Consider the following 13,793-nt stretch of genomic DNA (forward strand, 5'->3'; position numbering starts at 1 on the left):
TCAGATGTAGAGGATTTATCAGACAGTGATATCTCGTGATTACAGTACAGAACGGCGCCAAGGACCACTAGGGATTAAAACACTACTTTTCTAGATGAGATACAATATTTAATATAAATTAACAACAATTAAATTTATAAAGATTTTGTATAGTTCATCTGATACCTAACTATTTAATGTATAGGAAAGAGTTGGTTGCCCCTTTTCTATAGCAGAGTTGTGTTTTGAATCTCCTATGAGCAATAAAGTTAAAGGTACAGTATATCTAAACCCAAGGACAAAAGTGTCATAGAATGCATCTTACTACTCTTTAGATGTGGTAACTGCATTAGTTTCTCATTTCATCCAGGATGAGTACATTTTCTGTAAATATAAAACAATTCCTTCCTGTTAATCCTGCCATAAAAGTTGTTCTTGTAGCTTCCTATGCATTGAACTGAATTCTTAAACAATGTTATCAGCCTTCCCAGTTCTTTCGGTGAACAAGAGCACATCTCCCCTCTATGTTATGGGGATAAAGTGTAGAAGGTGTTCTGTAGTCCCAACACACTTCCTGACATAGGGTGACACCTGTACTGTATCATGGGAGGAGCTGTGTTGTCACCCTAAGGAAGTGTGTTAGTATACTACACCTCAATGCATGAAAACACGTGCATTTCGGAACAGTTTGGTGAGGTGGGAACAGCCCTATACCTAATGAAATTTTCTAAAATCCTTTTTTGGTTTACTGGACTGGACAAGGAAATGCATTTACATATTAAAGTGTTTCTAAAGTCATAGAGTTTTTTTACTCTAATGTATTCTGTTGCAATCTTTTTATTGAATTTGAAATAAAACAGTACAAAAGCACCAAAACAATAATCAAAAAGAAGCTTTTACAGAAGATAATATACTTTTACATACATGACCAAAATGATATTACCTCAAAGTACGGGATTCAAGGGACAACAGGGGGAGAGGAGGTAATAACAGTATAATCAACTCAAGCACATACTCTAATGTATTCTATGCATTAACCACTTTCCCCCACCCTATAGCAGAAATACTGCTACAGGGCAGCAAGGCTGCGCAAAGTCACGTGTGTGTGTGTGTGTGTGTGTGTGTGTGTGTGTACACACATGCATTTCTGGATAGGAAGCACGCACACACGCTGCCCTACCCACATCGCCATTGATGGCTATGGATGTTAATCACCCGGTCCCGGACAGAAAATCTCCACCGGCACCCGGCGATCGTTGAGAAACAGTAACAGGGGAGAGACCTGTGTGTAAACAACATACTGCTGTGTATTTCTCTCCACAGCACAGAAATATACAGCAGCATATTTTCCTAGTAAAACAGCATACAGCACACTGTTAACTCTTTGATCACCCCAGATGTTAACCACTTCCTGTGTCATTAGTACAGTGTCAGTGCTATTTATTAGCACTGATCACTAAATTAGTGTGATTTACACACAGGTCTCTCCCCTGTCACTGTTTCTCAATGATCGCCGGGTGCTGGTGGAGATTCTCTGTCCGGGACCCGGTGATTAACATCCATAGCCATCAATGGCGACATGGGTAGGGCAGCGTGTGTGCGTGCTTCCTATCCTGAAATGCATGTGTATATACACACACACACGTGACTTTGCGCAGCCCTGCTGCCCTGTAGCAGTATTTCTGCTATAGGGTGGGGGAAAGTGGTTAATGCATAGAATACATTAGAGTATGTGCTTGAGTTGATTATAGTGTTATTACCTCCTCTCCCCCTGTCAGTGGCAGTTAGTTAGTTCCCACCCAGTGTCAGAATGCCCGCCGCAGTCCTGCTATAAGTCGCTGATCGTCGCCATTACTAGTATAAAAAAAAATACAAATTCCAGTATATATACCACCATTTGTATAACTTTCATGTAAACCAATTAATTTACATGTACTGCATTGGGATTTTTTTTTAGCAAAGACATGTAGCAGAATACATATTTTGACCTAAATTTATGAAGAAATTAGAGTTTTTTAACACATTTTTACTGGATATGCTTTATTGCAAAAAGTCAAAAATATTGTTTTTTTTTTTTTTCAAAATTGTCGGTGTTTTATTCTTTATAGCGTAAAAAATAAAAAAGCACAGGTGATCAAATACCACAGAAAGAAAGCTCTATTTGTTGGGAAAAAGGACATAAATTTAATTTGGGTGCAGAGTTGCATGACCGCTCAATTGTCAGTTAAGGTAACGCAGCACCGTATCGCAAAAAATCGCCTGGTCAGGAAGGTAGTAAATCTCTTTTTTGCGCTCTCTCACAGGCTTGGCTGAGAGTTGTGGGATCCATTGACTCCTGCCACTGTCAGTGAAATCCAGGGAGCAAAGAGCGGCGGAGGCAGGACTGAGCCACACTGTGTGTGTCAATAGACAAGCACAGCTGGGATCAGGATCTAACCCACATGTGTAGCAGCTTTCTATGGTGGCACATGCAGAAGACAAGGAGCCCAGAGTACCAGCAAAGGACCCCAGAAGAGGAGATGTGGAGCTGCTCTGTGCAATACAATTCCACATAGCGAGTAAGCATAACATGTTTTTTATTTTGGGGAAAAAAGTACTTTACAAGTGCTGTAAGTTATGCTATGCTATTTGTATATCTACAAACAAAACTTTTTTTTCCATTTTGGACAGAGTGAGGAAGGGTTAAAGGATAAGATCGCATATTTCATATTACACTCGTATTTACGGTTTAACAGGTAACATGTTCAGCAACCTCTCCTGCACGTGCTGTCAGATTTCAAAAACAGCGTGGTTGTGTGGGGCTCCACCTGCACAGCCACTTGACAGTGGCAGGAGTCAATGGATTCCTGTGAATGAACTACAAGTACCATGTTCCACCACAGCAGACAGCTTGTAGTTCTCAATAAACTGAGAGGGCGCTGGTGAGCACTCTCAAAGTTCACTGACAAGTCATGCAGCTTTCAAACAGTTAGCCCGTACAGAGGTATGGGCAGAAAGCTGTAGCAAGTGTCTGAAGGAGCCTGACACTCCACCCTCGATCCACTGATTGTTGGAGCAATGTTCTGCAGACTTCTTAGAAAAAAATGATCAATTCAAATTATTTTACCTTCAAAAACATTTGAAGTATACATTTATAATTTTTTTTATAAAATATGACCTTAGCCTTTAAAAGCCCTATTAGGTGGTCATGGCAATAGGCAACATAATTTACTGGTAGAAGAGGCTTTACTTTCTCTCTAGCTGAAGAGTAGGGAAAGAGGAAGCAAAACGTTGTAGGACATTCTCAAGCACCTGCAATGAAAACATTTATATCATTGAATGCAGCCAGAGGCAGACCGTGCAACTATGACTGTGAAATATAGTGATTTTTCACGCTGATTTTATCCCGATTGATGTAAAAGACTAAACAGCTGGGACTTTAGGTTTAACTATTAATTTTGGATGAATTAAAGACATCCTTGGGCAGCACAGTGGCTAAATGGTTAGCACTTCTGCCTGGCAGCACTAGGGTCGTTGGTTTGAATCCCAGCCACCACCTGCCTGGAGTTTGCATGTTCTCCCTGTGCCTGCGTGGGTTTCCTCCTACACTCCAAAGACATGCTGGTAGGTTAACTGGCTCCTGTCTAAATTGTCCCTAGTATGTGTATGTATGAATTTGACTTAGGGACCTTAGGTTGTACACCCCTTGAGGGTTAGGGACTGATGTGAATGTACAATATATATGCAAAGCGCTGCGTAAATTGACAGCACTATATAAGTTCCTGAAATAAATAAATAACGTGAACACCTGGGGGAAAAAGTCTTTATGACAGGTGAAAGTCCATGAGGGTTCCATAAACCAGCTCCCCCAGGTGACCATCTAACTATATTGAAGAGGCTGCACCCGTGTCCTTAAAGGGGACCTCCGGTTGAATATTTCTGATGACATCCACCTATCCCGGGTCGATTCCATTACTATCCTGAGAGGGACCCATTGGCAGACCTCCATTTTATTATACATTGCGCGTCCGGTGAGTGTGCACTTTATCCGTACCTTGCCTCTCACCTATTCCTTGAAGGAATGATTAATTGAAAAATTTGAAGTCACACAGAGCTCTATATACCCATTATGAACTTTTATCATTACATGTGTTTTGTATTATGTATTGAATACTATTCATATTTCATGTTTTAGCGCTGCACCTATTTTACTTGTATACGTCACTTGGAAGGTTTATGGTTTCCTTTACTGTGCATAGCTGCCTATTTATATTGAGCGCTCGCTGAGTTGTCTTTCCTTCTTAGTTTTCAATTTTTGTTGTCAAAATGTAACTGAACAAGCAATAAAAATTGATAGAGGCTCTAACCATTTTACACCTTCTGCAAAAGAAGTAAATATAATTTTTGTTTGTAAATACACTTTAAGCCTAGGTCAGGGGTCTGCAACCTTTAAGACATAAAGAGCCACTTGGACCCGTTTCCAAGAGGGAAAAAAAGACTGGGAGCCGCAAAACCATTGCAACATTTAAAACAAATCCGACACTGCATATATTGCAAAAAGCGCTCTGGTCATGAAGGGGGTTTAAGGGCCCAGTAAGCAAAGGGTTAATCAGGGCCACAGTGTATCGTCATAATCACAAGCCTTAGGTCAGTGGTGGGCAACCTTTTTTTTCAACTGAGCCAAATCTCGCCAAAACCACGATTGAAATTTATTTTGAGAGACACATTTGTAAAACTGAAAATACATCCCCCATATAGTAATTCATCCCCCATAGTAATTCATCCCCCATATAGTAATTCATCCCCCATATAGTAATTCATCCCCCATAGTAATTCATCCCCCATATAGTAATTCATCCCCCATAGTAATTCATCCCCCATAGTAATTCATCCTCCATATAGTAATTAATCCCCCATAGTAATTCATCCCCCATAGTAATTCATCCCCCATATAGTAATTCATCCCCCATATTAATTCATCCCCCATATTAAGTCCCCAAGTCCCCCCTGTGTCAATTCACTTACCTTTGCTGCGCGCGTTCCTCTCGCCGTGTTCCCGCGCCGTTCCGGTGTAGCATGAAAATCTGTCTCCTATGAGGATCTGTCCCCCTCGACGTATCTGCGCATGTGCCAGTTTCTGGCATTAGCAGCCGATCGGCGATCTCCGGCACATGCGCAGATACGTCGAGGGGGACAGATCCTCATAGGAGACAGATTTTCATGCTACACCGGTCTTCAGGGCGGACTGTGAGAGGAGCCTAGCTCCGCGGGCCGGATTAAAAGGTCCGCCGGGCCGTAGTTTGCCCATTGCTGCCCTATTGCCTGTCACCTGGTGGACAGTGTGCTCCGGAGCCGCAGCCAAGGTGAAAAAGAGCCGCATGCGGCTCTGGAGCCGCGGGTTGCCGACACCCGGCCTAGGTTTACACTACAGCGGTGTGGTAAATCCCATGTGATTCACACAGGAACCGCACCGCATTCCTGTACAAATCACATGCAATTTGTACGTGGTGTGATCAGAGCTGTACATTTTGTATGGCTCTATTCACACCATACCCACACCAAAATCGCGCAGGACCCTTTTTTGGTCCGCACTATAATCGGATCGCATGCGTATTCACATCTATGCGATCTGATTCTTCAAATCACACCGTGTTTTGCAGACTGATATCAGGGTGTTGTTAACTTAACATACACACTCGCATCGGTTAGTATGAACGGGGTGCGATTGTGATGCAGCACGGAATTCGCACTGAAAACGCTGCAAATTCCGCACCGCATCAGTGTGAACCCAGGCTAAATAACTCTTCTTTTCCATAGTATGCAAGAGATTTGTTTTTCTCACACGTGACTTTTCTTCATTGTGTAACACTTTTTCCTTCTTCCTCTTTTGCATTATGACAATGTCATTAAATTGTTTATTTAGGACGATATGAATATGAAAGTGTATTTAAATCCCAGGTACGAATTCTCATACTAAAATTTTCTTTGTGCTAGAGTTCACATAATTGGCTGCTTTCAGTTTAAAATTTATGTTACCTAAACATATTCTTGATATACTGTATGCCTGTTGTACCATGTACTTGTGTTAAAACATGTCCTGTTCTCTCTTTTTATTTCTTCCTTTGTGTGAAATACCTGGTGATCCTGCCAGTCCCCCTGCTTGCTTATTTCAAACTGACCCTGCTAGGCATAGAAGCACATCCTTCACAGCACAGTCAGTTTTGTGGCTGTCCTGTGAGCACAGCCTGCCTGTCCTCCAATGGGCAAGGCTTGTGTTGACACCCCCACCCCCCCTGCATAGCTTCTCACTGGGAAGATCAGTGTCCTGCTGTTTCTCTGGCTCCTACTGACACAAGCCCCTGCAGTCTCCATCCTCACCTCTCTAAGCCCCTTATGCAGCTGAGAACAGAGGTGATTACATTTAAAAAAATAAAAAGTATTTATAATTTTATATATATATATATATATATATATATATATATATATATATATATACACACATACATACACATATATACACACACTTATGTTTTAAGAACCAGAATGTCTTCATTTACACACAAATGCAAAGGCGGAAATGTCCCTTCTCCCTCTGCATTCCTCTTTCTGTTGCTTGTGTTGGGGAAATGTTCACAGCCAAGACAAGCTACAGCTATGAAACCATCTCTTAGAAAACTGTTGTCAGATCTACAGCAGCAGAAGGGAGGCAGGTCAGTACTCATAACCAGAGAGCAGTTAGAAACTTGGGACAAACTACTATGTGTACTTTGTACGATAGAGAACAGAACTGTAAAAAATGATAATAGATCATCTTTAACCCTTTCATTCTATACATATGCATACATGTGGCCTCACAGACGTAGGTCTTTATTAGTCGGCCCACATATATTCGCTGCTGCAGCTCCAGGTCTCGTACTAACAATCAAGAACCGGGAGGTCCAGTTTCCAATCGCCTGTTTGATGTGATAGATGGTGATGTGAGAGCTTCATGAAATGGGTTTCCATGGCTGAGCAGCTGCATCCAAGCCTTACATCACCAAGTGCATGGCCAGGTGCAAAGAAGGGAAAGAATACTCAATCCAGGATTCCCAGATTTTGAGAAACTTGGAGTTGGTGTCCTTTACATTGCTATACATCTGTTTGTTAATCATTAAGGCAGTCATACAGTCTTTCACTACTTGAAAGCAGGGCCAGCACAACCATAAGGCGGCTTGGGCAGCCACCTTCATGTATCCGGATGGGGGGGGGTTACAATCTGAATCCCTGGCCACTTACTGGGCATTTGGATTTTTAACCATTCTGCAGACATGCTATACTGGCCTAGATTGTGTTTTCTTTAGTAAAGTCGACTGTTGGCTTTCAATGTGGAAGTGATAAAAGTGGCTGTGAAGCTGCTGGTCACTTCCATAACTGACGTGATGTGCCGCAAAAATCCCCATTACACATTGCCGTTGTGGAGGGGGGTACCATTAAAATGTACCTTCTCCTGTGTAGATAAAAATCCTTACACTGGCCCTGCTAGAACGGAGATTGTTGCTTCCAGGCATGGCTAATTTAGCTGACATAAATAAATAGGAATAGTTTCTGTTGATAGATGAAGAGGCCCGGGATAGGGTAATACAGTAGAGAAAACCTGGCGTCCTTGAGAATCATCAAGTGAAATAGGGTATGTAATAGACCGAAGACTTTGGAACAGATACTTATCAACTGTAGACACGACCACAAAATATATGGGACATCCCCTGGCTAGCCACAATTCCTGAAACATCTATCGCTACATCTAGGGTTTGGGTAACAGATCTTTTTCAATTCACTCTTATCGTGCTAGATTTCTATAGAATGTTATATTGATAACTTTCTCTTAATATGACTTGGTATACATAAAAAAACTTATATTCATTTCATTTTGTCTGCCAAACCTTATACTTATCTACTGAGAGATGCAGACCCTTTATCCCCAGAGACTCTGATTCCTGCTCAATCCACTGTATTTTATCAGTGTCACTATTACCATGCTACTTATATTTTAATGGTTTATTTTTTTTTAATTTCACTTCTTGGTCCATTAATAGAGAATTTTTATAATGTTTACCTGCACCTACAGTGAGGAACAGAAGTATTTGAACACCCTGCGATTTTGCAAGTTCTCCCATTTAGAAATCATGGAGGGGTCTGAAATTCACATTGTAGGTGCATTCCCACTCCGAGAGACAGAATATTAAAAAAAAAAATTCAAGAAATCACATTGTATGATTTTTAAAGAATGTATTTGTCTTGCACTGCTGAACATAAGTATTTGAACACCTGAGAAAATCAGTGTTAATATTTGGTACAGAAGCCTTTGTTTGCAATTACAGAGGTCAAACGTTTCCTGTAGTTCTTGACCAGGTTTGCAAACACTGCAACAGGGATTTTGGCCCACTCCTGCACACAGATCTCCTCTAGATCTGTCAGGTTTCGGGCTGTCGCTGAGCAACACAGAGTTTCAGCTCCCTCCAAAGATGTTCTATTGGATTTAGGTCTGGAGACTGGCTAGGCCACTCCAGAACCTTGATATGCTTCTTACGGAGCCACTCCTTGGTTATCCTGGCTGTGTACTTCGGGTTGCTGTCATGTTGGAAGACCCAGCCACGACCCATCTTCAATGCTCTGACTGAGGGAAGGAGGTTGTTGCTCAAAATCTCACAATAAATGGCCCCATTCATCCTCTCCTTAATACAGTGCAGTCGTCCTGTCCCCTTTGCAGAAAAGCACCCCCAAAGCATGATGTTACCACCCCCATGCGTCACAGTAGGGATGGTGTTCTTGGGATGCAACTCATCCTTCTTTTTCCTCCAAACACAACGAGTGAAGTTTAGACCAAAAAGTTCTACTTTGGTCTCATCTGACCACATGACTTTCTCCCATGCCTCCTCTGGATCATCCAGATGGTCATTGGCAAACTTTAGACGGGCCTGGACATGTGATGACTTGAGCAGGGGAACCTTCCGTGCAATGCATGATTTGAAACCATGACGGAGTAGTGTTCTACCGACAGTGACCTTTGAAACTGTGGTCCCAGCTATCTTCATGTCATTGACCAGCTCCTCCCTTGTAGTTTTGGGCTGATTCCTCACCTTTCTTATCATCAGTGATACCCCATGATGTGAGATCTTGCATGGAGCCCCAGTCCGAGGGAGACTGACAGTCGTCTTTAGCCTCTTCCATTTTCTAACAATTGCTCCAACAGTTGATCTATTTTCACCAAGCTGCTTGGCAATTGCCCCGTAGCCCTTTCCAGCCTTGTGGAGGTCCATAATTTTGTCTCTGCTGTCTTTTGACAGCTCTTTGTTCTTGCCCATGGTAGTAGTTGGCGTCTGACTGACTGTGGGGTGGACAGTTGTCTTTAAAGAGCTCAGACAGGTGCTACTAAGTTAGATTAATGAGTGGAGTAGAGGTGGACTTTTTAAAGGCACAGTAACAGGTCTTTGAGAGCCAGAATTCTTGCTGTTTCTTAGATGTTCAAATACTTATGTTCAGCAGTGTAAGACAAATAAATTCTTTAAAAATCATACAATGTGATTTCCTGAATTTTTTTTAAATTCTGTCTCTCAGAGTGAGAATGCACCTACAATGTGAATTTCAGACCCCTTCATCATTTCTAAGTGGGAGAACTTGCAAAATCGCAGGGTGTTCAAATACTTCTGTTCCTCACTGTAACTCTCTTATGTTATATTTTCTCGTATGTGTTTCTTTATATTATATTTTACCTATCGCAGAATCTGTGTTACTCCTCAAATCTTAGGGAGTGACAAGTTATCACAAAAGGCATCACTGATGTTAATAAAAATTTTAAAATAAAAATGAGGATATTTGTGAACACATTCTATCTATGGGCACTGTTACAAAACCAACTACTTTTGGACTTTTATTTTTCACCTGCACCCACTGCTATTTAAACTTCTGATGTCCCCAACTGGACCTAGGACTGGGCTTCCCCGAACATTGAGAGCGACCATTTCCACTATCTGCATGGAGACAGTTATGTTCTCCACAAATACTTAATAAAGGATACACAAACCATTATTTTATTGTTAATTGCAACCCTAACATATTAGGTTACTTTCACTCCATCTTTGGCCGCATAATTTTATGTTCTCTCTCCTTCCTATACTCTTCATTTTCTCTTAAGGCCATTGAGGTAAACTTTTTTTTTTTTTTTTTTTAATTCTGAGAACTTCATGACCAAGATTTGAATACTACATTTGAGTTGCTTCCAAATCTGACACCAGGATACCTTATACCTAAATGTAGGGCACCATTAGGCACATGTCTATAAGTGGTACAGCAAAAGTTATCTTATCCTATACACATATTATTACATTATTCTACACCAGGATAGGAGATTAAAGGAGCTTTGGTGGTGGACCCCTTTGGTTTCCTCTTGTGCTTAGTATACATAGGAGTTGAAAAACAATAGTATACCCTTTATGACAGTGGAGAAACTTGGAAACTAGAGGCTCCGGTAATAAAACTCTGGCCCTGCATATTTCCAGTCACCACTGGAAATAGATACAGATCCAATTACCTACTTTTTAAAGTTGGTGTCTAAAAACCTTATTGATTTTGTCTCAGTTTAGCACTTTACTTTCACTTTTGTTTTTCCGTTTTAGAAAATAGAAACACAGAAAAGTGACAGCAGAAAAAAAAATGTGGTCCAGTGAGTCTGCCCGTTATACATACATATACATACACACACACACACATATATATATATATATATATATATATATATATATATATATATATATATATATACACATGCACACATACATATACATACATACACACACACACTTTTTCTTTTTTGTTTGTTTGTTTTTTTATTTTTACGGTTGTGTCGTTTTGATCATATTTATTCTGTGCTGAGTGAACTCTGATGATTGCATGGTTGATTACATAGAACTTTGCCAAGCTCAATTACAGTGTAAATACATATAGGTCAGGGGTGGACTGACCATTCGTGCACTCGGGCACTGCCCGAGGGCCCGGGGTCAGTAGGGGGCCCCATGAAATGGCCCTGGTACCTTTTATAAGCTTTTTTGGGTGTGCTTTGAGTGTGGGCAAGGACACAGGGGCCCCATGATCCCCTATTGCCCAGGGGCCCCAGGAGTTGTCAGTCCGCCCCTGATATAGGTTAAGCTAAATGTCAGAATGAAGTTGAGTTTGAGATGTGATCTAAATAGAAGGTAACAAACTAATACCGATACCCTTCCGTAGGTGGTTTGGGAAGAAGTCATGCCAAACACTCTAGTTGGCATGTCATTCCTAGGATCCAATTAGCCTTTTTAAGGTTAATTTATATAAAACTCTCCCTTGTCACCTCCTCCCATGCTCATCTCCAAGACTTCTCCAGAGCCTCTCCCATCCTCTGGAACGCTTCCCTCAATCTGTCCGACTATTTTCTGCTCTGTCCACCTTTAGGTGATCCCTGAAAAGCCATCTCTTTAGAGAAGCCTATTCTGCATTCAACTAATAAACTGTATTGCCTTTTGTATCACTTGAGCTTCTCTCCTAGATTGTAAGCACGGCCCTTTATTTACTCTTGCATTGTATTGTAACTATACTGCCCTCATTTTGTTCAAAGCTGCACAAACTGTTGGCGCTATATAAATCCTGAATAATAATAATATATGAATATTACTCATCCCTTCCTGTCACTGTGTAACCTCTATCCAAAATTGAAAAATATTTTGACTGCATATTTATACATTTTTTACATTGTTATATAATTTTTTGGGAATTATATACTTTTTAAAAAAAATATTAGCACAATATCAATACAACAAATTAAAGTGGTTGTAAACCTCAGACATGAAATATGAACAAAGCATATCCTTCTATAGTGTGTACTTGTTTTTAATTAAGAGCACTAAGTGTAATTTCTGTCTGTTGCTTCGTTCCCCTGCTATCAGCATGAATCACTTTTGACAAGTTTTCTTGACACCAAGAGAAAATTTGTGTCAAGAGAGGGAGATCCACCAGATCAACAGCATCAGCTCTTTTCCAGTGGGATGTCCCTTCCCTCCAATCAGCTCTCACAGCTGTCCTCACTGAGCTCTTAAGTGTGTAACTTCAGCTCTCCGCCCCCTTTTTCTGACAGCCCTACAAGCTTTATAAACTCAGTACTTTGAACAAATGTAGAGAACGAAAAACTGCAGATAAACAGATACAATGTACTGTATGTAGGAGAATTTGTTTCAATTCTGTGTATCACCTGAGGCCAGTCACTTCACTGGGAATATGTAAGGGTTTACAACCACTTTAAGTTTGAGTTAATTATAACAGGCTTCAGTTACTGTAGTTAGTGGAATTCAATATATTTAGTCATTTGGCACAAGAACCAATGGGAAATTTATTGCATCTGTTCACTAATCAAAGTTCAGAATATTTACAATCAAAACTTTCTGCATAACTAAAGCAAAGTTCAAAATGGGAAATTCCACACAGTTAAGAAAAATAAACAGCTTGTAAGTTTCTTGAGTTATCGTTAAAGAGTTGTAATAGTCACATTTCAATATTTTAAACGAATGTATATATTATGTTCCAGCTTCAGTTTTCCTGTATGAAATTATATTAATTAGCATTCTCATAGGATGAGAATGCTTGCATGGCACATTACAGGATAGATTCTGATAGGTTGTAGTAAGTACTGCATTTAAAAGGGAACTGAACTCTGGAAGCAGAACCCAAAAAAAGGGGGCAAAGGACTAACCCACCAGTAATGCCTATGGTCTCTCTGCAGCTGATCTTCCCCCATGATTGACTTACCATGCCTTGTTCTTCACTGTCTCAGAGGCAATAATATCTTAGATGATCCCACAGATATACAGCTATAAGGCTGTAAAACCACAAGAATGCTTAAACACCTTTGCTAATAGGAAATGCACTGCTATTTTTAAGGAAGAATTCAGGACAAAAAAGGTACAGTAACAGTTCAGTTACCAATCTGTCCACACTTCTCAATCACTGAACTTATATCCTGCTAGCGTTGCCATTTTGGAAAGTCCACAAATTTGATCTGTACATTTGTAAGCAGCTTGAAAAAGGTAGATAAACACGAACAAATCTTCTATGACTCTGTAAGTCTATCCAGAGAGGAATACAGTGAGCAGTTGAAAACTGCGCTCTATTAGGTTTACATATGCAACCTATTCATTCTGAGTTTATCTTTCGATAAGAGCACTTCAGCATAAAGTGTTTTATACACATTATTGTTGGTGCGCAGATGAAAAATTCCAATTAAACAATTGTTTGCAAAATGAACCACTGCATGGCTATGTGTCCTAAAACTGTGATAAAAGATGTTTCCCGATAACAGCTGCGCCCAAGATACATGCACTTCCCTGCCTCATCCTACATCAGTAATAAGACAGCTTCAAGACTGGAGTGTAGTGATTAGGTAGCACAGCCTTTATTATTATTATACAGTATTTATATAGCGCCAATAGTTCGCTCAGCGCTGTACATTACAATGGGAGACAATACATGAGACAGTACAATAACAATACAATGCAATACACGAGGGGTTCGAGGGCCCTGCTCCTTGGAGCTTACAATCTAGGAGGGAGGGGATAGTGGGACGGGAGGAACAGCTGTGGGGGATGGAGTGGTAGGAAGAGTGGAGGAGATCGGCAATTAGCAGAGGGCGGGGATGGCTTCCCTGAAGAGGTGGGTTTTCAGGGTGCGCCTAAAGGAGAGGAGAGTAGGTGATAGTCTGAAGGATTGGGGTAGGGAGTTCCATAGGATGGGTGATGCCCTGGAGTAGTCCTGGAGGTGGGCATGGGAGGAGGAGA

General features: G+C 40.8%; 1 protein-coding gene across 2 annotated transcripts in view; it reads right to left on the reverse strand.

Annotated features, from left to right (window-relative positions):
- The window catches only part of ARHGAP9 (Rho GTPase activating protein 9), a 181,847-nt gene that overhangs the window by 105,893 nt on the left and 62,161 nt on the right, over nt 1-13,793 (reverse strand). The gene's annotated exons all lie outside the window — the stretch shown is intronic.

The sequence above is a fragment of the Staurois parvus genome, unplaced genomic scaffold (genome assembly GCF_062004578.1).
Source record: "Staurois parvus isolate SC_StPar_1 unplaced genomic scaffold, SC_StPar_1.0 ptg000017l, whole genome shotgun sequence".
Classification (NCBI taxonomy): Eukaryota; Metazoa; Chordata; class Amphibia; order Anura; family Ranidae; genus Staurois; species Staurois parvus.